The following is a 25754-nucleotide window of genomic DNA, read 5'->3' on the forward strand; positions in this document are numbered from 1 at the left end:
GTGGGACTACTTGTGAATGCATATTTGGTGTATTTACATTGCTGGGACAGTATGTGGGATTCACTTCAAATAATAAACACACGATGATAATGATGGAAAAAGAGTTCACCGGTCCAATGACACAACGGTGACGCCTTGAGGATTCTTAGTGTGCAGGCGAACATTCTAATACTGCCACATAAACCCTCACATTAAAATGATTAAATTGGCAAAAGGATAAAAAAAGAAAAAAGAAAAACACCCCCCATCAGTTTACCATCTTCCTTCATGGTCACCTGCTGTGACCGATTAGGGGAACTCTCTAAATTAGTGCCACTGTATTTTTAAAAAGGGATGAACAAAAGTATTTTTGGTGAATTGGTATTGAAAAAATGTAAAAACATTTCTTCTTTAAAACGACATTATATTTGAAATCTCACTGCGGGAAAATGCTCCTTTAAAGGGGAAGCAGAGCCTGTGTTCTGAAAGGGCAGGAAGGGCAATTAGTCCGAAACTCTTTTGTGAGGAGAAATATTTCACACTTTAAATGAAGAAGCGTTTCTCAAACGTGCACCATCCTCTCTGCAAGAAGTAGATTCATTATCGGTGGTGAAAAGAATAAAGAGGCTCCATGACATTGACGCACATAGAGCATATTAGCAGACCTGCACATATATAACTGTATATTCACAGAACTAAAGAAACATACTGATATTTTAATGTAGGAACAAGAAGCAAACAGAAGAGGAAGAAAGACAACTGAGACAAGTTTTCATTGCAGATATATTTAAACTTTATTGAAAATACAAATCGTGTCAAGGATTCTTCCATCACTCAATAATAAATGAGCTCATTAACTCTGAAAAAAGATTGTATGCATTTGCATGTGTACATAATGTCACGGGGCGAAGAGGAAAGTAATTCAACAGCCTCAAACTCTTGTCAACCATTTCCAGTCAAACACTAAAAGGTAAATTACAGAGTGAGAAGGAAGCAGCCCTCGGGGGTTTCATCCAATCTCCAACCTTAAATTGCTCTCAAATACAGTAATTCACATCTAATGAAACTAATTCAGCAAAATATTGCTCGGCGGCTCAATTTTTACACTTCAGACTGGCTGTTAAATCCATCCAACTTTTTGAAAGGTACCTTTCAGGAGCGCTTTGCGACTTACCTGTCCCCGTCCCTCGAGGGCCGCCGCACGCTGACGGCGGTCGAGGGCCGGACGCGGCCGGTCCTCGTCTGCGCGCGGCCATCTGTGAAGACACGAGCAAATAAACAAAGAGCGATTAGCGAAAAGAGGAAGACTTCGGGCATCAATTAGTCCTCCTTTGACAACATTAAATTGACCTTAATGCGGGAAGGAGACAGATTGGACGTCAAAGAGACGCAATCTGTGCTTATTAAATCAAACGCACACCGGCTCTCTGCTGCGAGGACGCTGTCGGTGCCTTCAGCACTGCAGACGCACCAAACTGTTCATGTTTACTACCGGGGGGGGGGGGGGGGGGGTCGTGGTTGTGCGTCCATCGGCTGTCTGTATCAATGGTGTGCGTGACCCCTGAGCTGGCAGACAGTCAGGGGTCAGAGGTCTACGTAGAGCCTGTCTGGGCCTCCTGGCTGACCCCAACGCCTGCAGCGCAAACGCACACTTAAACACTGGGGGGGGGGGGGGGGTATGGGCTGCCCCCCTACCAGACTAATATCACCTTTGGGGATTAGGATCCAGACAGAAACACGTTGACCCCAAACACACACACACACACACACACACACCGAGTGTGTCAGGCGGGCCCTGGATCTGCTCGGTCATAAAACAGGAGTCGGCCGTCGCTAACGGCGAGCTAGCTGGCTACAGCGGCGCGCAAACACCAGCGCAGTCGGTGTGAAGAGTTGTGACTTCACGCGTGGGCAGCTAAGGAGGAAGCGCCGTGTTCGTCGCTGAAGCTCCCGGTCATACGTCAAGCAGTTTAGCGCCGTAATTGCGCTCAACCAGAGCGAAAGCCCACAGGAAACAACATCAGCATGCAGAGGGCAACAACAACAACAAAAAGAATCAAAGAGGAGCGGGACGGCGCACCAAGTGAAACAGGAAAAAAAAGGTCAAATTCAGAGAAGCCGATGGGCTTCACCGCCGGGGCCACCGGGAAAACTCCCCGAATAAGCCCCAGTGTTAAGCCGGCTAATCCCCCGTATTATTGCAACATCTGTGAGGTCCACAGAGGCTCTGCAGTGATTAGCGAGACAGATGTAAACAATATCCCGGCTGCAAAGGGGAGGATGGAGGAGGAGGTGGAGAATACAAAGCAGGTGAGGAGGTGGTGGGGGGGGGCAGTGTGTCGAGGGATTTAGCGGAAGACCAAAGAAGAAGAAGAAGAAGAAGAAGAAGAAGAGGGAAGCGGGAGTGAGCGTCTGGTGCGAAGTAGAGTAGTAGAGGCTTGATGGGGTACAGTAGATGGGGGGGGGGGGGGGGGGGGGCAGAAGGTGACACAGCGCGAGGGGGGGGAGAAGGAGCAGCAGATTGGGAGACGGCGGACCCGAGGCCCGGGGGGGGGGTGTCCCCGACCAGCTGACGAGACACCAGGGAGACGTGCCTAATTTATGCAGAGTCGGGGCTGAAGAGGTGGAGAATGACTGAGACCCCCCCCCCCCACCCCTCTCCCCACACACCCACCACCGAGGGGAGCAGCTATGGGAGCTATGGAGGCATGGGGGAAGGTAGCAGAGTCTTTTTTGGAGAGACAACAAGGGGACGGTAGGGGGGCGCTGCCCATGTCCGTCTGACGTCCCATTAAGGTTCGGGACAGGGCACGGGGAACGAGGCGATGAAGGGGGAGGAGGAGAAACGAGGGGGAGGCCACGCTTAACTCCCTCTCTACTAGAGATACCCCCCCCCCTTTACCCCCCGACCCCCCCTGACCCCAGGCCTCCTCTCCATCCTGGCTACCTATTAAACCCATTAAATCAGCGTTTATTGTTGTTTGTTGTTGTGATTTAGTAAATAAAACCCTCAACGATTGCAGGGGAAGGTGGAAACCGTGACTTTGAAACTAATGTTGCACCGCTGGAAGTAAAGTAAGCAGGAAGTACATTTGGTGTCACGCTCCAAACATAAGGCTGGGGGACCCCTAAAGGGTCCTCGTGAAAAACTCCTGAAATTATCTGAAAAAATGAAAATAAAAAGCTCATTCTGTCAGACGCTGGCAGACGCTGCTTCCATATTGAATTGTGGGGAAAAAAAAATAATGGCCCAAAAGAATCTGCAACTTTAATATCAAAATATCAGTTCTGATATCACTCCTCCACGCGTGTGAGGAGACAAGCACATGCTTTGTGTATGTGAATCCTGGCTGATGGCCAAGTCAACCATTCAGTGTGCGTGTGTGTGTGTGTGTGTGTGTGTGTGTGTGTGTGTGCTGCTCCAGAAGCAGAATGGACGGCCGGGCCGGGTGATGGTTGAGGCCGGTGATGCAGACAGACAGTTTAATGACAGCCCGCCCCTCCCGGCACATACGAGCCAATGAGAAGCCGGCGGGCCCGTAGATGTACACACGCCGCGTGACACCTGCACATACATGTGTCATGTATCGCGCGCCGTGCCCCGAAAAAAAACGGTGAAAATGAAAGCACAAAAGAATGCGTGAATGACGCCGAAAAAAACAAAAAGAGGCTGGAAATGTTCTTTTAAACGGGCGCTTTCTCCCGTTAAAAATAAACACATTCTGCTCATTTCATTACCTCGACGTGGCTCCGCGTGAAAGGCGTCTTACATCTATTAATAGATTAACATCGATTAAACTATATTCATAAAGACAAAAACCCGGCAGAGATGGAACTTTAGTTTGAACAGCGGAGCCTTTCACTCCCAGGGCTTCAACACAAGCCGAGCCCTGTGATTTGTTTTCCTCTCTTTTGTTTGTTTTTTTGTGTAAGTTGTGCCCGGCTCCCGGTGCGTCTTATTCATCCGGCCCCACTCGGGTCTGGACTTGGAATGTGGCGTCCAAACAAAGACACGGAGCCGCCTCATTAAAGAAACATGCCATTGGATCGGGCCCGGCCGCCGGATTGTGTGATTTTCCCTCCTTCCATAAGTGGCCCGTGACCGAGCGCGGGGCTGAATGAGGGGGGCCGGATGGAGGCCGACCACGGGGAGCGCCGCGCTACATCCCTATGGGAACCAAACCCCCTCCCACAGAGGGGGGGGGGGGGGGGGGCACGTTTAAAGCTTTGTTGGCCTGTTAACACAGCTTTTTAAAACGCCTCTTTATGGACTCAGCTGAGCAAACTGCAGCCGCCAGGCGGAGAGAAAGTAAAAGAAGAAGAAAAGGAGAAGCGGAGACAGTGGAGGGCAACAGACTGAGAGGGGGGGGGGGCAGCAGGCTGGAGAGGTTGTTAAAAAAAAAAAGCCGAGCTGCTTTGCGGCCGCTTTTATTATTTCAAGTCGACCTAAATAAAAAACAAAGTGTTTCCACGCGGACGAGCGTCGGACCCCCGAGAGGACGGAACTCTGCTGCAGCCGCACGCATTGACAAACTGCACCGTCCAGCGGTGTCCTCTGACACAGCCAGCACACACGTCTGCCCAGAGGACTGAAACAATAGGCGTGTGTGCGTGCGTGCGTGTGTGTGTGTGTGTGTGTGTGTGTGTGTGTGTGTGTTCTGCTCGGGATGACAGTGAAATGAATAACAATGAACTTGCTTACAGCCACGTTCAGAACATTAGAGATGAAGCAGAGCCGAGAAACACACAAAGGAGCTGTGTGTGTGTGTGTGTGTGTGTGTGTGTGTGTGCGTGTGTGTGTGTGTGCGGTTGTGCGCATAATTGTGTCAACGTGCTCAGAACACATCTCAATATGAGCACAGCACCCACCAGGATGAAAACGCTCACAGACGCACACCTCCCCAATCTCGCTCCGCCTCGCCCCTCCCCTTCCCGTCACCGCCATGCGGCGCATGCAAGCGAGGACCCCGTCCTCGCGACTCCACTGGCGTCTGCTGCGCGCCTGATGGAAAAGCGCAGCGGCGCAGGGGGGGGGCGTGCGCGTCCCGAAGGCGAGGTGAAAAAACGCACATTTGTAAATCACAGCTCCCCGATACAAACACGAGGTGGGATAGGGGTTTCTCAGGCGCGTTGGCAGGGGTCATCAGCCGTGCTGCACGTTTCTCGGGGGGGAAGCTGAGCACCACCACCACCACCACCACCCGAGATGGTGGTCGCCGGGGCCGGGGGATGCATGTGAATACATTTGCATAAAGAATGCAGCGTGCTCGTCAGTGTCCCCGAAAAATCAGGGGAACGGTTGAAATGTGGTGCAGAGCGGCGGCGTGGGAGGTGTGGGGACTTTATTCTGGGAGGAAACCAGGGAGCTGCCGGGAGCTCAGTGTTCCCTGTCCCCCTTTATGGTAATGACCCATGAGCAGAGAGTCCTGCTGGGGGGGGTTGAAGGGGGGATGCCGGGGGTGCAGCAACACAAGTCATTTTTACAAGCCGTGAAACCGAGACTCTGGCTGCTGGAGAAGTTTGCGACAATTTACGCAAACCAATAAATAGCATTTAATTTAGCTATAAAAATTCCATCAAATGGAAAACTTGAATATTCTAAGAATATTCAAAAAAATTTAATTTTTTTAATCTTTTTGTTTCCCTTTGGGGAAAATAAACCCAGCCGGGATATTTGGTGGCAGACTGACTTCAAAATGATATGAGACCTTATTCCGTTAACGCGCAGCAACGATATTCCAGCATCAGATTTTATTAGGAGATAAAACCAGTTTTTTTGCTGTAACACATTCAGAGGACGGGATTCCAGTCACCGTCTAACAAAATAAGACGGGGACGTAAAGGTGAGCTTGGCCTACACGCAGCATGGCGCACAAATAAAGAAACACTTTCATTTTGAAAAGGCAGAAAGAAGTAGAGCGACGGTGGAGCTTGGTGCTAAACCCCGTGCAGATATAGTCAGCTAGCCAAACCATCCTGTCAGATCGGTGCCTGAGGAGAGGGGGGGGGGGGGGGGGGGGGGGGGGGGGAGGGGTCAGCAGGGAGGAAGGCTAAACCCCAGAAGCAAGCAGAGGATGTGTGCGCGCTGCATTTATATTTCAGCATGCGTGCGTGTGTGTGTGTGTGTCTATGTGTGTGTGTGTGTGTGTGTGTGTCCACCCCAGCTGGGCAGACATTTACTTGACATGCTGATAGGGATTTAAGCAGTGGGTGGGTGGTGTGTTTGACCAAGGTGAGTGAATGAGCGGAGGGTGATGGGAGGAGTGAGGGAGGGAGCGAGGGAGGGGGGTGCAGACCATAGAGGAGGGGCGGGGGGGGGGGGGGCTCACAAAACTGCCGTTACTAAGCTTGATTTCAGCGCGAGTTGAGACGATTAGTAGACGGGAGGCAGAAATGAGGAGAGAGAGAGAGACACTGGGGGTGAGGGGGGCGGTTTGTAGTGGGGGGGGGGGGGGAGCCCCTCCAGGCTGTGGGAGAGAAGGGGGACTGGTGCGTGGAGGGGGGGGGGTCTTTCTTTCGGACGGTCTAATGAAGCATAAGCCCCCCCATGAAGAATGGAGGCGGGCTACCGCGGGCCGGGTGAAAGCTCGGGTCTCTGCTCCCCCTCCATCGCTCCCCCGTGCCCCCCCCTCCTCGTGCTGCGGCCCCTCTTCTCTTAAAGGGCTTACACTGTTTATTCCAAAGAGGCGTAATGTGCCGCGCTCCTCTCAGACGACGGGGGGGGGGGGCACGACTCTGACTCAGGAGTTTATTCTTAAATGATTTAGATGATTCAGCGGAGCTCCGGTCGAGGAGACATGTTACATTACAGGAGGCAGCAGACTGAGACAGACAGACAGGGGGGGGGGGTGTGCTGTCAAAGTGTCTGCCTGGGTTTGACCAGGGGGCTGCAGGACTGGTTCCTGGATTTGGGTCTGGTCAGCGGCTGACTTAGGGGGGCAGGCGGGGCGGGGGGGGCTTCTCAGTCGTCCCCCAAGCGAAGCAATAAGGAGCAGCTTATCAAACAGGCAAACACGGAGGCAGCGCACAGCCAGACAGCAGCAGATGAACCGCACACACACACACACACACACACACTCCCTGACCTTGACCCCGTGAGGTCCCTTCTAACCTGTTTCTGAATTGAAGTCAGTGCAGCTGGGGCGTCTGGCCGTGAACTAAACCCCCCCGTCCCCCCCGTCCCCTGATCACGCAGCCCGTTCCCACGCTCCACCACCGGGACGTCTGAATGGAGCAATTTGGTATTCATGTGGGCACCACGGCCCGTTTCTATGGGCAACAGCAACACCCGGGGGTTGGGGGGGGTTCCCTGCGTTGTTGGAATTACCTGCTAAACATTAATACCAGCGTTTCAATCCCCTGGGGGGGGGTGGGGGGGGTTCTCTTCTGAGTGCACCGCGGATTATTCCTCTCTCTGCTTTTAGGCCTCAAATTGCTTCTGCAGTCTCACTCGACGGCTCGCTCATTCTAACCATTCAGGCCGAGCACATACGCCGTATAACGTACGTGTAAGTGTGTGAGTGTGTGTGTGTGCTCATATGCGTCATTGAGGAGGGGGGCAGTGGGGGGGGTCAGACCCCATCCAACTTCACATTTTCATTACGGCCAAATCTCAGGCCTGCGCTACGGCAGCGTGGCCTTTTGCCGGCGGTTTAATCACACACACGGCACTACTCCATTTCATTTCCTCTTCATACAGCCCCCGTTGCACTCCGGCTCCATAATTCTCCCCTCAGAGCTGACTGGCCCGTCCGGCTGTTTGCGGCCTGTTGAAATGACATAATCAGTGACTTGGATAACTGCCTGACTGTTTTTTCCTTGAGTCTATAATCAGACGCGGGGCTCAGTGCCGCGGCGCCGAGGAAACACTTGACTCAGGAATCGCTTCCCGAGGAGGGAAGTTTCACGCGAGGAACTTGGATGAATGTCAATGGGATTCGTTTATTTTGTTCGACCAAGTCCAAATGCAATGGTGGTTGTTGTTTTTTGAAGAGGAGAGAAAAAGGGCTGAATATGGATTGTTTAATCGCAGACAGGCAAATCTGGGGTCTTAACTGACAGGATTATTGGAAAGATAAGCGATACAATTTTAGTCATTTTTATAAATTAAAATATTTCATCATGCCTCCTAAATTGAATGTCAGCATCTTCTTTTTTTGAACGAGAAAAGAAGCGATCACTTATTCCTCTCAAAGGAGGAGAGCGGTGGGACGGAGCGACGGCTGTAAATGCTTTCAGCAACTGTTACTTCGGAGGGCGGAACGCGTTCAATCAATACGTAAGCAAATAAAAAGCAGCGGGCGAGGGAAGCAATGGCGCACACAAATGAAGCGTCCCACATTCGCGCCTCTCCACCAAAGTTATTAGTAAACACTCACCTAAATACAATCTTATTAGCATGACTTTAATACGAAAAGGATGTTGCTATTCTTAAAATTCATCATTTAGACGGATGGAATTTAGATATTTATGGAATGAAGAAATATTTGTTGCATGTAAAAAGAAGTTTATTCGGCTTTGCCGCTGAAGGTCTTTGGACTTTAGGCCATTTAGAAGAGAGTGGATACAGGTGCTCTGACATACAAATACACACGCTACGTTCACGCACGTGCAGGATGCAGGTCCACGTGAAGCGGGCTCCACGGTGGCTCCCTGCCGCTTCTCTTTGTGTTGAATTATGCATAACTGCAGCGCGCACGTGGCTGGAACTGTCATTAGCATAAAAGCTTCCTGCAGGAGACGGCGTTGGGAGTGAATGTCCTTTTTCTTTGTGTGTGAATGGGCGTACACCTCCGTGATGTTGGATTCTCACGCGTGTGTGTGTGCGTGTTCACGTGCTCGCTGTGCATTAGTGGAACAGTCGGACGGCGGTCGTGTGTCATGTTCATCTGGGGCTTCGTCAAACACGCGGGTCCCGCGTTGGATCCCAGTAGGCAAATCAACTCCGCCCAGTTCGTCCGCCAATAACCGGACAAACTACCCTTTCTTCTCATAGACACCCGCCTCCTCGGGTTTGTCCCCCATCCTTCGCCCTCCATATTGTGGCCACGCATAGAATTCAAGATTATATGACAAGTAGCTTGATGACACCCCCGCAGCCCCTACAGGCTAACTACAGCTAGCGTGGGCACTTTGCACTGACCTGCTCTCCACCTTAAACCTCATCAACGTTGGCTGATTAGACAGCAAAGCTTGATTAAAACTCCCCGAGCCTCTCGCGGACCGGCAAATGGCCGCACGGCGTGAAAAAGATAACGCCATTCCAAAACCAAGAAGCCCGAGCAGCTACTTGGCAGTATGAGCCTTTGGGATCGTCCTCCGGGCCTCGCCGTGAAGCTCAAGGCCTCAAAACACAACAGGCGGCGTCCGGGTGACGACCTGACCCCCTCGACACGGACCATTCGCCAAATCCGCTCCCCTCCAATAATCAGCACCGCCGCTTGATAACGGCCACGAAGTGCAAGAAGATCCCAACAAAAACGTGCAGTTGCGCCACCAAACCTGAGCGCTCACGTGTCCATCAGCGCGGCGAACGGCGCATTAAGACGATAAAGCACCAATGCACCTCCCGCTCCACGTACGCAGCCCCCCCCGCTGCCTCTGCCCTGATACCCCTGATCCCCCCGCGCTTTGACAAGGCGTAATAAAGCCCGCGCGAAGCGCCGCATTGTGCACGCGGGGGGGGGGGGACACAGTGTTGCATGCTGAGCGCTGTGAGAAGGGCGTACACCGGTGGGTCCCACGGCGCAGCAGCGCGCCGGGGCCTATAGCGGGTAGGGGGGGGGGGGGGGGAGTGCTGAGCATGCTAATGAGGTCATTATGTTTTACGCCTCCGCTCCCCCTTTACAGTGCGGGCTTCGCCTGTCACAGGGAGGCAGGTCACCCCCGGCAACGCAGCCGACCGCAGATGTCGCGCGCGGCACAATGAGGAGACACACGAGCGTCTCCGGAGGAGCCGCGCGGAGAGAAAAGACTCTTTTCCAAAAAGCAAGGGCACGCCGCCGGTGATTTGCATGAGGCGTGCTGAAGGCTGGAGTATATGTGGGGGGGGGGGGGGGGGGGGCAACAAAAAGGCAACATTCATTTGCTAATTGTTCCTGCTGCGTACTCCAGGTTGTGTATCCTTCCTCTTTCTTTTCTTTCTTTTCTTCCTTACACGCTATTATTTACAACCTGAGGGGGAGGGGCTACGTGTCGCGCACATGCAAATGCAATTACCAGACATTTCCATAGCCGTTAGCAATTAGCAGGGGCAGATGGCAAACAGCGGGCATTAATAAGCATCCCAGCGCCATCTTGGCTGAGGAGGCAGCTGGCAGACAGGAATCGGCCATTTTGTAAGCGCGGGCCGCTGCCGAGCCGAGGCGTGGCGAGGTGCCAGTCTCTCTCTGCGTGCCAGGAGATTGGCAGAAGAGTGTGTGGGGGGGTTGTGCTTTAAATACCCCTCGCTGGCGTCGGCAACAACGAGGAGCTCCTCCAACAGCCGGCGATCACAGCCCGGGGTCTGACCGAGGAGATCAACGCCGTCGGCGCCCCGCTCATGAACGCGCTCGCCGTACTCCCGTTGCTTCCCTTAGTTCGATGCCGCCGTCGGGAGCGATGGAACGGCTTTTATTCCCCCCAAAACAAGCGACTATTTGAAGGCGTCGTTGTACTCACCGGCCGGCGTGAATCCCCGGGCGTAACCTCTGCAGGTCGCCGTGCTCGGAGAGAGCCGCTTCCTCCGTCCCGTGATGGCGCCCGATGTCTCATAATGTCCCATAACGTCTGTCTTTTTCAGCCCGATGTTTTCTCCCATTTTTTTGAAACCGGAGCATTTCACCTCCACGCTGAATCTCCGGGAAGTTTCATTCCTGGAGATTTTTTTTCTTCCAACTTTTTCTTTAGCCACCGCCAATTTTTATAAAACATCTGAAAGGCGAAGCTTCTTTGTGACTTTGGAAGGGGGGGAGGGCTAGGGGGTGGTGGTGGGGGGGGGGGGGGGAGCAGGTACAACAACCACTGTCCTTTTCATCTCTCATTCAATTAGCAGCCATTCACTTGTGCTTTCATGGGATCCCAGCTGCACAGCAGTAAGTGGACTTCAGGTGCTATTTCCACCCACATCGAGAGAGAGAGAGACAGAGAGAGAGAGAGAGAGAGAGAGAGAGAGAGGGAGAGGGGGGGGGACCTTCTTCCACCCTGTGGATCAATACCGCTCTGCCATATCCTCTGATGGGAGCTGCCGTATCGAGGGTGAGAAAATCTAAGGCGAAGAGACAGGCTGTGTCTGATACCGGCGATGAGAGGAAAAAGTTCAAATCGTCCTTTCATCCGGGCGCGTCAGATCTGAGGAAATATCGCGCTCGGCAAGCGGGAACGAGCCGAGGACGTCCCGCGTGCCGTCTCCCTCCGGTGGCTCCTTTGTCGAACGGTTTGAGGTGGAATGAGCAATGAGGGGGTGGGGGGGGGGGGAAGGGAGCCGGAAGAAAAGCGACCTTCGGCGTCCTGTCTCATTCTCCCCTCCTCGCCGTCTCCGTGTCTCTCTGACTAAGTTTTATCAAGTGGTGCTCGGACGCGGCGAGGAAAAAAAAAAGAAGAAGAAGGAAAAAACCCTCCGGCTGAACCACACACAAAGACTCCCTCTCTCTCTCTCTCTCTCTCTCTCTCTCCCTCTCTCTCTCTCCGTCTCCTCATGTGCGCCTCCTGGCACGCACGCTCTGCGCCGGGCGGCGAGGGGCCTCGGCCCCGGCTGGTGCCGGGACGGCTCGGTAAAAAAAAAAAAAAAAAAAGCTGCGAGCGGCGGTGCTTTTCCCCCCGGTCCCTGGGCTCCGGGGCCCGCAGGCGCTGCTGAGCAACCTCTGCTCGCCTCTCTCCTCCCGCATCGATTTCCGCCGCCGCGGAGAGGCTCCTATAGCCGGCGGGGACGAGGGCCCCGGCTCACCCGCCTCACCTGCCTCTCTCCCGGCTCGGGCTGGCCCAGCCTGCCCACTCTCTCTCGCCGCGGCTCCGGCTGGCCCCTGCCGGGGCTCCCCGGGACACCCCTCCCCCTCCCCCTCGCAAAGCAGCGCCGGGGCCACAGGAGGAGGGCAGCCAGAGAGCCCCCGGCGATCCACAGCTGTGTTCACCTGCTCCGGGTTCACCCGCTCGGAACCACCTCCTCGAACTGCTTCCAACCCCGCTCTCCTTGCATCCCTCCACCCACTCTGCTTCTCGATTTCCTCCTCCTCCTCCTCCTCCTCGTCTTCCTTCTGTACGCAAACAACCACAGACAGAGATGGAGAACAAAAAAAAAATAAAGTTAATCTCAACTTTCGGCGTTTTTACCCGCAGTGGTTGTCTTTGATCAGCGGGACGTCGGGGGTCTCTCAGCCGGTGATGTGAACCCGCCGACCTCAGAGCGCAGAAGCTGCAGGGGGGTTGGAGGCCTGACAGAGAAATACTGTCTGCCAAAGGTACTTTCAGCCATTAGATGCTGATGACAAGAGCGGGTCCCGTTATGAAAATCGCCACTGCGTCACTGGAATGCACCAGAAATATCTCTTTATTTTCAAATTCTCACACCTTCTTTTTCTCTCCATGCCGCACAAGACCACAGAGTTGTATATTTATTTATCCTTTACGGTTATAAATAACAACAATTAGAATATTCTGACTACCCTCACCTGTCTCTCTCTCCCTCTCTGTCTGTCTGTCTCTCTCCCTCAGTTCTGTGGAGGAATGGGAATGTTTGGGCCGGACCGGTGCTGCTCTACAGTAACTTTGTTAAAGAAAACATCTCATCTTTTGTATAATCTAGAATTATTCAAATGGCTTCTAGCCCGCTTCTTATGATAATAGCAGTTGGGGGGGGGGCAGAAGGGGGGGGATCAGCATCTCTTTGACGATCCATGGTCCCATTGTGTTCTTCTGCAGAGAAAGAGGCCGATTTCGACCCCCACCATCGCACAACGACCATGCAGCCTCTAGAATGACATCGTCACAGCCGCCACGGAGCTGTCACAGCCCCCCCCCCCCACCAAACCCCGCAGGAATGGAAAGGAGACTAAAACCTACGGGCCGACTGGGGAATAGAGAAGTAAAGTGTAGCTGAGGTTTAGAGCCGGTGGGCTGGCAGGGCTTTGGGAGTTATGGGAGCAAAGGGGGAGGAGGTTTACACGGGACGAGTAAACCAAGTTTGGCGTAAGGGGGGGGGGGGGAGTTGAGTCAGGGGGGACATGGATGGGGACCGGGGGGGCGGTGCATGTCTCAGACACAATAATGCTATTCATTGGGCTCAGACATGGGTGTTAACTCCCCCCTGACGGAGCACAATGGCGCTCGGCGGCATCGAGGCAGCCTCGGCGATATTGTTAGCTCAGGGCTGCATTCTCCCCGCCCGCGGGGCGGAGCGCCGCCATTGTGCCCGTCCGCCACGACGGATGGAGGGAGGGTTGAGGGGGTGAAAGGCGGAGAAAGAGAGAATGGGGCGTTTGTCAGTCTGTCAGTGGTCGTTGGAGCGCCGGGCGGAGGAGGCTGGGAGGGGCGGAGGAGTGTTGTGCCCCATGGCTTTGGACTTGTTTTTTTTTTTATTTTCAAGGGGATGGGGACGTAGACGATGCGAGGAAGACATGGCGGCGTTTGTCAGAGGTGGGGGCGGCGGGGGGGTGTGCGTTTGGAAAGAGGGAGAGCGCGCAGGAAGAGAAGCGGCGGGATGCGCGGAGGATGCTGCTGCCTGTGACATCAGACTACCGCGAGACCTCCTGTCCCAGAGGAGCGGGGGGCCGGGGGGACGCATAGCGTGTTTTGTGCCGGCGTCTGCCGCTCGCTCACATTGCGGAGCATTAAATATGTTTGGTTGGGGCTGTTGGTCTCGTGTTGCCTTCAGGGCCCAAAGGCATCTCACCAAATTCCCTCGCACGCTGCAGCCGCGGGACGCTTATGAAGCGGCGGATTTATGGACGTAGGGTATGGGTGAGGAGGACGGAGACACACAAGGAAGCAGGGTGCACGTATCTGATCTGCGATGACACACAACCCGCGCGCACACACACACACACAAACACACACACGTGCCACGTGCTCCTTCTGCACAGAACAACCTGCTTTCATGAACAGTACTTTGTTTGTTTCCCCTCTGGTAAACTCTGACCATCCGTTCCCATAGCAACCGTACCCACTGGTTCCCTGTGTGATCGTGTGTGTGTGTGTGTGTGTGTGTGGAAAAAAGAGGCAAAGAGAACGGCGAGGAAGGTGTGTGGTGTTGTGTGGCGGATTTGCAGCACAACCTCCTCTTCTCAACACGACACATTAATGAAACACCACAATCTCCAACGAACTTCGGAGGATTTCTTTCCTAAAAGACGAGACCTTCACCCGGTGAATCTTCACATCTGTATCCACATCTGTATTCACTCTCAGCAGTGTGGGAAGAGCCGGCGGCGCGTTGCTGGGCTGTCGGGCAGGCAGCGGCACGGCCCTCGCCGGGTGGTGGTGGTGGGGGGGGGGGGGGGGGGGATTACGCTGGTCAACCTACCCCCCTCCTGGAAGGGGAGGACCGACCTGCTCTCCGCCAACGACAGGGGCAGTCAACTGGTGACTAACTTAATTAAGAGAGGCGGAGGGGAAGAAGAGGGGGATGGAGAAAATAAAGTGAGAGTGAAGTAAAGCGACGCGAGGAGCCGAGGGACACGCTGAAATTAGAAGAGGCGTGCAGTTTGAAAAGAGAGCGGCGGGACGAGGCGGAGGGGCTTCTCGGGGGGGGGGGGGCGGGGGTGAAAGGGAGAGGGCCAGAGGAGGGAGGCCTGGAGAAGAGCCCTCAGGTGTCGAGGCACCACTTTTTTACATTTCATCTTTTAGGACAAGTGCTACACAGTGTTACCCCCCCCCCCCCCCCACACACACACACCTTTTCAGATTTCCAAAGACAAATGCAGCAGGTAATTCCATTTCGGGGGACTTTACCAGAGGATATTTAGGGGGCAGTTAGCAGGTGGCGGAGCTCAGGTCCGCTCTGCGATACTTAACAACAGGGATTTGGCGGCGCTGCTGAATCCCATCTGTCGGAGGACTGTACGCGTTTGTATCGACACTCTGTAACCTTGCGTCTCCTGTAAAAGGAGACCCCAGTGTGTGTGTGTGTGTGTGTGTGTGTGCGCACAGGTAGGTGTTCAGCTTCGTCTCCATCCCTTCATCCCTCCATCTTCACTTCGCTGTCTGCCTCGATTCCCTCCCCTTCACGAAAAAGAGGGGCGACCAGATAGAGATGGAGAGGGTTTCTCAACACTGCTTTTTCCTGCTCTCCCCTCCCTTGCATCCTCCCCCCTCCCCTCCCTCTGCTCCTTCCATCCCCTATGGTGGAGCTGCCAGACAGGAGAGCTCAGCAACGTTATTGATCCTGAGAGCGAGCCGGGCAGGGAGCTGGTGTCTCTCTCTCTCTCTCCCTCCCTCAATCACACCCTCATCCCCCAACACAACGCGCAACTTTTTCCTCCCTCCCTGCTCGCCTCTACTTCATTTATCAAGGTTAAAGAACTCTTATAAAAAAGGGAAGAGGGGGGTCGCCTGGATGTTATCTGACTTCATGAAAGAAATCCCCTCAGGCCATTCCACCAGAGGAGGATGCTCTTTGCAATGAGACCCAACTCCACACACACACACACACACACACACTGAGCGCGCACCCAGCAGCTGCCCACTCATAACCAGTCAGAAATAGAAAGTAGCATGTCCAGTTTGGCACACGGCAACAGGGCAATCACAAATAGCGATGAAGAAAATGCAGAAAATTAGTCACTGTGGGTCAAACATGCAGCACCACTTTTTATTATTTACAGGCCGCTGATAACAAGAATCTTTAAGGTCGTCGGGCACAACGGACGCTCTTACTTTCGGGTTGTAGCAGCAGAAAGGATGAACACGGGAGAGATTTTTCCCCAAACTGGCAACCCAAATTAGCTAAACTACTCATTTAATTGATGACGCAAGATAAATTGGCAAAACATCAGAGAATCGATTAATTGTCTATTTTTAAATGCCACAGCGGGTGAAATGTAATTATTTAATCCCCTTTGATTAAACAACAATATAATCTCGCCTCACATAGTGGCAGGTTTAGTACACAAAACTCGAACGTAAGTTTTCAAACAAAGCAGCCAAAAGAAAGTTTCTCACTTCAGGCCAGCGACCAACATTTTAAATCATTAAAATTCATCCGCTATAGCTAATGTTATTTAGCTAATGTTATTTAACTGACTAGCTAAATAAGCTAACATTAGCTCCTTGAGTTGGTTGAAACGCCTTCAAGGCTCATTTTTTTTAATATAATCCCGCCAACTCGTTTTAAAAACAAAAACCTTGGAAAAAATATTGAATAATTTATTTACACTCGCTCCTGTCCACCCTCCAAAATATCAATACTACTGTAGAACAAATCACATCGCTTTAACCGATGGAAGAATCTAGAGCTTGACAGGCCAGCTGTACCTAGTTACGGTTGCTAAGCTGTGATTGGACAATCACTGTTTGAGGGAGGGGGTTTATCAACACATGGCATCCTATTTTCTATTTAATAGACTAAATACTGAACTGATTCATTGAGAAAATTATAATAATCAATATTTCAAGCCATATTTATTTATTATTTGTGCAGATGACTGTAGTATCAAATTAATTGTTGGTTTCTGTTTTAAAAGCTTAAAGCCGTCTCTATAAAATGTACTTTCATAAAAAAATAGAAATAGAACAATAAAAAAGAACTACATCTGCAAAATTGGTGTGCACAAGGCCATCGGGCCGCTCCATTTTAAGCTCCATTATCCATCTGTAGAGGAAATACAGTTTCTGCATTTCCAGTCTTTAAGAGACTGTTGCAGCGGCCACTGTCCCTGTTGGTAAAAAAGGGCTAGAAATGGCTTTACGTGTGGAGTACATCCTGTCTTCCATTGTTACTGCTTTCACTCTCCGCCATAAAGGCCTGCCTGCACTCCACGCTACAACCGCACAAGCAAACACACACACACACACACACACACGCTCGCCGCAAGCACATTACACGGCCATACCTTCCCCTCCCTTTGTGCTCGGTAATTGCCACAATGCATCTCCTCGTCTGGCTAATTAAGTGAGTCTTTCCCCATTGTCTCCCGGTACTATCACCTCGTCTCACAGCCGGAGAGCGGGAGAAGGAAAGAGCAGAGGTATGGAAGAGATACAAAAGGCAGGAGTCCAAATAGAGAGAGGATGGATGACAAAGGCGTGCGTCCGTGTCCCGTGTTTACCTGTTGAAAAAGGGCCCTGTTTTCTAATAATAGCGCATTACTGCTTTCAGACGGAAATCGTCATTCTCAATGAAGTCATTTAAGTAATCAGGGGGGAAAAAAAAGCCTTTTAGAATTTGACGATGTGCAGCACCGACAGAGATGGACCCTAGAAGCCTTTTCACATTACCGAAAGGGGAAAGTTTGTCTCGCTCGGCGTAAAATAGGAGTTAAACACAGGCTTGATGTGCGTGCACAGGATTCTGAGATGTCCCAACTAGTTTGTTATCATTATACGTGTGGTGTGAAAATGGACTTGAGTGTGGAGCTGTTAAAAATTAACACCCACCCATTGTGTGATGCCGCTGATGCACAATGATTCTTCCTCATTCAAGTAAAGGACACAACATCTGGCCTCCCGTCCAATTACTGCAAATCTGAGATGTATTCCGGTAACGGAAAACTCACAGGAAGTAATTGTGAGGCTGAGTATTTGAAGTAAAATTGCCCCGGCGTCACATGTCTACAACAAAAAATTAAATATCAAAAGAAATAATAAATTCACTTCTATTAAGACGTGAGTTCATTCACAAGAAGAGGCACTGAATTCCCCCCCTTTTGTGTAATATCCAGGATATTTCCTAATATCACACAGTGCGTTAATCCACAACACCGTCTGTTGGCTCTGTGGGCTTCAAACCGCTGTGCCTTCACCACATCTGTGCCTTTCACCACATCTGTGCCCAGCTGTGGAGCCCTTTGTGGAACCCATAATGGAAAAACAGAGAAAAGTAAAGACAGCGGCTTTCGTTTCCTTCTTCTTTATATCTGCAGGCCGAGCAGTCAGAACATCTGAGGCCACTGACAAGCAGACTCATCTAAAATCCACTTCTCTAGTGGAGGACCCCCCCCCCCCCCCCCCCCCCCCCCCAAGAAAAACACCCACACACAGACACACTCGCTCCATGCTCAAGTCCACTCGCTGACCTCTCAGGCCAGACACTCTCCTCCAAAGCCTCCAACCCCCCCCCCCTCCCTAAAAAAAAATCCTCTCCCAACCCTCAACCCTCCTTGAACCCCCCCCCCCCCCCCCCTCCTCCATCACCCCCCCACCCTGAACGCCTCTCCTTCCCACACTCAAGTTCCTGTCAAGGCCCTGACAGACAGACAGACAAGTAGGGTGACATCATGGTGCACAGAGAGGAAGGGGGCTGCCTGCCTGTCTGCCCCCCCCCAGCACCCACACAATACACAGGGGCATCTGGCACTGGGGTGGTGTTGGGGTGCCGGGTGGGGGTCTGTCGGGACAAAGCGTTTACACCCCCCCCCCCCCCCCCGGAATATGATTATAGTTTGTAAATGGCGGCTGAGACGTAAATGTGTGAGGAGAAGAAAGAGGCTTAGATGCGGCGGCGGGGGCGTGGGTGGATAATACAGTTATGGGGGGGGCGGGAGGAGGGGGGGGGTGGGGGGGGGGCACGGCGAGAACCCACCGACAGAAACATCAGTCCGTCTTCATGGAAAATCTGCACCGGCATTTAGTGGAAGACTTTTTTTAAAAGCTGCCAAATCCTCCTGTACGAATTTCTTTTCCCAAAAATGGAAAATTGAAGCTGTTCAAACGAGCGAGTTTAGTGCTGATCTGTGTGTGTCTGTGTGTGTGTCTGTCTGTGTGTGTGTCTGTGTGTGTGTGTCTGTCTGTGTGTGTGTCTGTGTGTGTGTGTCTGTGTGTGTGTTTGGGTTAAATTTGTAGGATCCAAGACAAAACAATGGCACCAACGGGAATCAGAGTCATAATACTCTCTCTGCAGCCTCCCCCCCCCCCCCCGGAGGCTGTCCACTCGTTGCGTGCATACATAAAATAAAATGAGTTGTGCGCGTGCATTGTGCGAGTCCACAGGCCCAGCGTATATATTAGAGATGCGAGTTGACCCCGGCAGGCGGAGGCAGGGTTTCTGCGTGGCTCTGGGCGTGGGAAAAAGGGGAGACCTCTTTTCACAGCTGCTCCGGCCGTTGCATTGAACCCGACGGAGGCCCCCGCCGCCCCCAACCTGCCTCCGCCGCTAATGCTCCCCTCCCTCCCTCCCTCCCTCCCTCCCCTATTTCCCATTCACTCCGCAGCCTGCTGCCTTTCAGGGGACCCCCTTACTCCCCCCCCCCTAGTCTCCAGAGCTCCGCACGTCACCCTGTGCACACACCGCCCCCCCCCCCCACGCCCCCACCCACCACCACCACCACCTCGCCATTCAGCCAGGGCGCATTGAGACGCCAGGGGCCTCGGAGCCTTAAGGAGGAAAAACAACTTTATTTTACTTTTACTTCACACGTTTGAACTTTCTTTTGTTTTTTTACTCTTCAAATCCACTTTCCTCGCTGTCTTTCCTTCTTTGAGCCCCGCTGAAGACATCGTTTATATTAACTTGCGGCACCACTCAGTGCCACCGGCCCCCCCACCGGCCCCCCATCACACACTCACACACGTTGACTCCTTCGCTCCAGTGTGTTCATTTGCAGAGATTTATTTCCTATCAAGCTGCATAATGCAGAGGGTATAATTCAAATCAACTTCTAAGAACACCCAAGCGGCGCGGTTTATGTATACAAATCTAAAAAGAAAATTCCCAGCGAACCGCAGGGTGTTAAGAGCAGATTGGCAACTTTAAGAAGCGTTGGGGGGGGGGGGGTGGTTGGTTATGCCATTAAAGATAACCTATTACTGACAAAACTCACAATCAGCCTGTGTGAGCACGACGCAGGCTTCATTTGTTTCGGATACTCTTACTAATCTGACAGTATGAGCATGCAAAGGAAGGTGGAATCACACACACACACACACACACTCACACACACACACACACACACACACACACACGCTCTTAGGTAAAAAAACTTTATACGGTCACATAATGTGCAGAATAACTCGGGAGCGGCCCCATCGTGCTTTCTAGCTGCTGATACCCCGGCGGGTTGAGGAAATGTTGAGAAGCAGCGAGGGGGCCAGCGAGGGAGGGGGGAGTCTGTGTGTGTGTGTGTGTGTGTGTGTGTGTGGGGGGCTTGTAGCCGAGAACCTGAAAGGACTCCATCTCCCTTGGCCAACATGCCATGACGGTGTGGAGCAGAAGTCTGAATTGCTTTCTCTGGGGTGGCCGAGCTGGAGAGGTGATGGAAAGATGAGCCCGAACGGGGATGGAAAGGGAGCCCGGGGGGAGCCGGGGGGAGGGGGGTAGCGGGGGGGGGGGGGTACGGTACACTGAGGTATGAAGAGGCAGCGATGGCGGACCGGATCTGAGCTAGCGTACATGAGCGGAGAGACACCCCCCCCGCCCCCCCGCCAGCTTTTAATTGCTGTTATGAACAGATTTGACGGGATTGACGCGTCTCGGCTGTGGCCCGTGGCGTCGCCCTGCACTTCTGGAGGCCGCGTCCGAGCGAAGCTCGTTTGCATCGATTCATCCGGTTTGAGGAGACGATATCGACCAAAGTCCTCATCGAGCGGAGGCGAAGCGAAAGGAGCGTTAAGAGGTGGTCGAACGCTACGGAGGAGGATGGCCACAGGCTGCGGAATCTCCTCTGATCTTCGCTTGTCTGATTCTCAAATGCAACTCTTTCTCTGGGGGGGGGGGGGGGGGCACATGTGGATATAGAAATAGGCCAATGTCACAGAACGCTCATCTAACCCTGGAGGGAAATAAAGAAGAAGGCCTAAAACCTAAATCTCTGCGGATGGAGCTTCGCCTCCGTCGCTCCGGCTCAACGTGCTCGGGCTGAGCGGCGGCCGCTAGGATAGCGAAGGTAATCTTCGGTCGTGTCACTCAGGCCCCGGAGGACGGAGGGGGGGGGGGGGGGGGGGGGGGGGAGGAGAGCGAGACGGGGCCGCCCGTCATCTTCGAGACCGCGTCAGATGGTCACCGACCAGCGAGCGCGGCGGCTATCGACAGTCCCGGTGCATCCTGGTCTATTACCACATATGTAACATGAAGAAACGAGGCGGCGCTTTGTCCTCACAGACGTGTCTCACTGGGAGTGAGGACGAGGACACGAGGCCTGGACAGAGAGCCGAGGACAGAAACGTGTGTGTTTTTGGGAGGGTAGTTCGGAAGGCAGGGAAGGGGAGGGGGGGGGGGCGAGGGACCCGGTAGTATTTCCACATGAGCACACCTACCCCCCCTCCTCTCCTCCCCCCCTCCTCTCCTCCTCCCGCCAACCCGTGTATCCTTAAAGGGATGAAAAGCAGGGACAAAGGAATTAAAATATAGATTACTCAAGTGGCCACCCTGCGCCTTATCGGCCCAAAACCAAAAAATCTAACAAATTGGATCAGGCGTCGGGGGGTGTGGGGGGGGGGGGGCGAGAGGAGATAACTTATGATATAATCAGGACTTTTAAAGACACTTTATTTGATAAAACTGTGACTTCTCAGACCTCAGTTTGAGTGTAACTATTTGAACGCACAGGTCGAAGTTCAAGTATTGTTAGCGTGTGTCAGTGTGTGTCAGTGTGTGTCAGTGTGTGTCAGTGTGTGTCAGTGTGTATCAGTGTGTGTCAGTGTGTGTCAGTGTGTGTCAGTGTGTGTCAGTGTGTATCAGTGTGTGTCAGTGTGTGTCAGTGTGTGTCAGTGTGTGTCAGTGTGTATCAGTGTGTGTCAGTGTGTATCAGTGTGTGTCAGTGTGTGACAGCAGAGCGCGGAGGAACATTCGGACGACTCACCTGTATCTTCGGAGTGACGACGTCTTGTTCTGATTCAGACGGTGACCTCTGACCCTCAGAGCAGGCGGCCAAGTGCGCTTCTTCTGACCCGTTGTCGTGCAGGTTCAGACCGCGCGTGTGTGTGTGTATTTCTGTGTGACTTCACGCCACAGCTCCCTGCAACAAAAAACATTGGGTGATAAGACGAGAGATGATCCAACTTGTATTTTTTTGGTCTCAAAACTTCCCCACTTGAAATACTCGACGGGAAACCATTGACGTTGCTTAAAAACTTTTATCTTACAATTCTACAATTACTGAGCATAATATTGCATGACATTCGCCAAACAAGATGTTTCATATTTTGACTTAAAGATAAAATATGAAATCACAAATAAAAAGTTCCAGTTTTAATATTGTTAGTTCAATAGAAAAAGAGGACAATAGATACTTTGGTAGCTCTTCATATTATCTGGGCTACAGATACATATAAATACAATTAGGTCTGTGGAAGGTAGTATTTTAATTTAGGAATCACAACAGAAAACAGAAAATGCCAAACAGATAAATCTAATGCTGTTAATTCCACTTGTAAATATATGCAGTGAAAAGAAAAAGAAGCCAATGCATCCTGAAGAGAGCGCGTCGTGTTATATCGGAAAAAGGAAAAACGCAGCAGAGTTAGAAAGTTTTCTCGTAGTTCTTTTTTCAACTGTCAGCAGTACATTTATGACAATACCAATCTCTTCCATGCACACACACACACACACACACAAAAACACACAAACATACACACACAGGCAATTACACATCACAAGCGATTACACAAAATACTCAAAGATTACATCCGCTGAAACCCGATGTCCTTTGCGGGTTTAAAGGCTGCACGTCAGCCTCTCAAAAAATGTTTCTCTTTCCCCTGCATGGGTCAGAGGCTGTTGCTAGGCTACCAAACCCAGAACCCATAAGTTCAGAGAAAGGGTTTATGTAGGCCATTGCAATTCAAGGTAAAAGGATGATATCAAATTGATACCGCTGGAATATAGGGACTCCGGTGAGATGGAATCAAATGAGCCATGAATAGTTTTCAGATCTGAATGGAAGTCTAGTAATACGGATAATAGTGATGATAATAATAATAATAATAATAGCAATAATAATGAGGATGATAACATTGGTAATACAAACAGTAAAAATAGTTATTTTTAAGTAAATACTTTCTCAAATATAATAAGATTTAAAATATAGAAAAATGCATTCCGGGAAGTAAATTCAATAATAAATGTAAAAATAAATACAATTTTGAAAAGATTTACCCTAATGTGGTGTCTGTTGTGCTGGAAGATACTACACAAAGCACAGGAGGACACACTTATGCAGAGAACAAAACATCGCACACACACACACACACACACACACTCAAACGCACAGCTCTACATTCCAGTGGCCGGGCCGGGATAACATCTGTAGGACGCCAGCTTTGTTCCGGCGCACAACAAACAAACAAACACTCGCAGCATATATGCAACAAACGGCACTACAAGGTGGAAATATTCAACGCCATCGGTACGGAGAAAGAGGGGTGAAGGAAGAAGAGGTGGGGGGGAGAGGGGGAGGGGGGGGGGGGGTGTTGGGGGGATCCTGACAGATCTACGTTTCAGGAGGAAGAGCTGCAGACGTGACAGGTCTGCACAGCATGCAAAAAAACACGCGTCCTCCGCTGCTCCGTTACCTCCTCACTTCTCCTCCCTTCTCCGTCATATTCGCTCTCTGCTCTCTCCTTTTTTTTTTAAATAAACATGTTTGTTAATTCCTCCGTCGCACCAGCGCGCCGAATAAATCAAAGCTGGTGAAAGAGAGACGTTTCCGATTGAAATGGAATTACGCCTGTGCAAGACAAAAGGAGGTGCAAAGCAGCCTCGTAGCAGGTGTTGGAGGACTAGACGGAGACTAGACTGGGCTCCATCTGGTGTGGAGGGCCTCCTCCTGTCCTGATGGTGCACAGGGCCCAGACAGACAGATATTAATGTGGGAAAACCGACGTCTAGCCTGCCTCTCAGACTGCATTTCAATCTCAAAGCCCCCCCCCCCCACCCGCCATATCCTCCATTTATTACCCCTCAGCAATGCATTAATTGCCACTGCGAGCGGGCCGAAGCCGGGAGGGGTGGTGCTGTCGGTCGGCGCGAGACGCCTTTGTCAAATCAAATGGAGCAATGGAGTATTATTAATGCCGTACCTTAATGTTGCAATTACCCCAAAGAAAAGGACAGAAGCTAAAAAGGAAACGTGCAAATTCTGCACACGGTTATTCCCGATAATTTCTCGATGTTTCTAGAAGAAATTCTAAATCCCTGCACCAAATTATTACCACTACAAAGACAACAAGGCATAATTCAGTTGAAAAAATACCCGTTTGAAGTATCACACAAATACAAGCTGACCCGCACACGTACTCCTTGATGAAAGTCAGTCACTGCATGGATCTGAGTGGGCCGACGTCACCTGTGTCTATTAGGCTGGTCTCAATGGGTGCGTTATCTTTTAGGTGCTCCTGTTAAAACAGATGAGAACATTAATTTGCACGGCACTGTATTAGACTGTGCAAAGTGTAACAGCACTGCTCACACTGCTGCCAACACAACATCCACAGGAAGTATTAATGCGGCATAACGGGCACCAAAGGGAAGAGAAATGTTCCCGTGCTAGCTCTTCCTCCATCTAACACTGCTGTGTGACGCAGCAGGATGAGGCCTAGCAGCAGCACCACTGTACTGCTGCTGCACGCTCACACACACACACACACATTCTCCACAGAGCCGAGCCACCGAGCGGCGCTGGGGCTGTTTAGCAGCTAACACACAATTTGCTGGTTTAATATTCCACAGGCCCCCCCCCCCCTCAGAGCGCGACCTCTCGCTCAGGAAGCGCCGGAATCAGACAGGAGCGCCACTCCGAACCGGGATGAAGTACAGAGGGGTGGGGGGGGCTTAAAAGAAGGAGATGATGTGCATGTCCCATAGCCGACCCTGCCCTCACCCTAACACTGCCTCCGAAGACCTGCAGCTAAATACGTCTCTTTTTACCCAAGGAGACGCGTCACCAACCCACTGGGCCCATTTCGGCACGTGAACAATGAATTTACGAAAGCTTTTAATCCCAAGTGGCGAAACTAGAGCAACGCACTCGCTCACTCTGCTGGCTGTCTCCAGCAAGCCTGAACCCGGATGATCCCGTTGTCAAAAACCCACAGCACTGCATCCTCCTCCCCCCTCATCAAAATCCTCTGATGACCCCCCTGCGCGTTCCCCAGGTGTTTGCTGTGCCCGCTGTACAGCACCGGAGAGCCTGCGAGCGCCCCTTGGAGGTGGGGTCATTTCTCACTGCGTCTAGCCGAAGCGAAGATGCATCACTGCCGCCAGTGATGAAACAGCACAGCTCAAACTTTTCTAGGCACCAAGGTGCATTTTGCAGACACAATGGTCCTGTTTTACTGCATACACAGGCCGGCAGAGGGGATATGGGGGACCACGTGACTCCCAGGAGCCGTCCAATCAGGTGCTCTGCGAGCTACAACCCGTGCTCATCTCACCTGCTGGTTATCAGCATCAGCTTCCACCCCCCCCCAGTAAGAAAAGAAGACATAAATGAACACTAAATGTGCTAAACTCGTTCAGTAGTACCGCAGATGCAGCGCTGCTCCCCTCCTCCTCTTCCTCCTCCTCATCACCACCACTCTGTGAATAGAGCCCGCCTCTGGGTTGCTAACTGTCACTCCACGCCTCCCCCAGTGGAAGACATCTACCCTATTAGTCCGTTTTTAGGAGGCGTTGCAGCGTCCTCCTCTGCACCGGCGCACGTGCCAACGGGAGC

General features: G+C 52.0%; 1 long non-coding RNA gene across 2 annotated transcripts in view; it reads right to left on the reverse strand.

Annotated features, from left to right (window-relative positions):
* Nucleotides 1-748: 748 nt before the first annotated feature.
* LOC120824089 (uncharacterized) overlaps nt 749-25754 on the reverse strand; it is a 34456-nt gene continuing 9450 nt past the window's right edge. For both annotated transcript variants that reach the window (XR_013468669.1, XR_013468668.1), the window contains exons 2-4: nt 21903-22058; nt 10639-12209; nt 749-1235 (exon numbers count right to left, since the gene is read on the reverse strand). This is a non-coding gene — a long non-coding RNA (uncharacterized LOC120824089). The remainder of the gene's footprint in view (nt 1236-10638; nt 12210-21902; nt 22059-25754) is intronic.

The sequence above is a fragment of the Gasterosteus aculeatus genome, chromosome 8 (assembly GCF_964276395.1).
Source record: "Gasterosteus aculeatus chromosome 8, fGasAcu3.hap1.1, whole genome shotgun sequence".
NCBI lineage: Eukaryota > Metazoa > Chordata > Actinopteri > Perciformes > Gasterosteidae > Gasterosteus > Gasterosteus aculeatus.